The sequence below is a fragment of the Aquila chrysaetos genome, chromosome 7 (genome assembly GCF_900496995.4).
Source record: "Aquila chrysaetos chrysaetos chromosome 7, bAquChr1.4, whole genome shotgun sequence".
Classification (NCBI taxonomy): domain Eukaryota; kingdom Metazoa; phylum Chordata; class Aves; order Accipitriformes; family Accipitridae; genus Aquila; species Aquila chrysaetos.
The window spans coordinates 31,364,351-31,364,896 of record NC_044010.1 but is presented as its reverse complement, the minus strand read 5'-3'; positions in this window follow the sequence as shown (position 1 = coordinate 31,364,896).

The following is a 546-nucleotide window of genomic DNA, read 5'->3' as shown; positions in this document are numbered from 1 at the left end:
CTTCAGGTCTTTGTTTGTTTTCATCTCTTAATCAAGAAGAGAAAACACTGTAAATGAGCTAGGAAAAAATGTGCGGGTGAAAAAAAATTATCACCAGAAATTAAGGTATTACAAATGCTAAATCATCTCAGTGGATATTGGGGAAAACCACACTGCAGAAAAAACCACAGTATAGGAGATCTTCACAATAAAAAATACTGATACAAAAAAGGAGAGTAAGCCAATGTTCTTTCTGTCACTAGTGTAGATTGATTTGGAACAACCTGTCGTGCTCACCGAGATCCATTTCTTTCTTCAAAAAAAAATTAGTTTCTTACTAAATTATCCCAGTGAAACTTTCTAGCTAAACAACGAGTATATAACACAATGATAATACCTCTGGTTTCTGTATCACATTTTCACCTGTCTGATTCAACTACAAGTATAATTTAAGTTCTCTTAAGACAAGGAACTGATACAAGTTTACTAATTTTTTTCATGGAATACAATATAATGAACACATATACTAAATAAGTAATCTGTTGTCTCGCTTTTTATTATATTTTT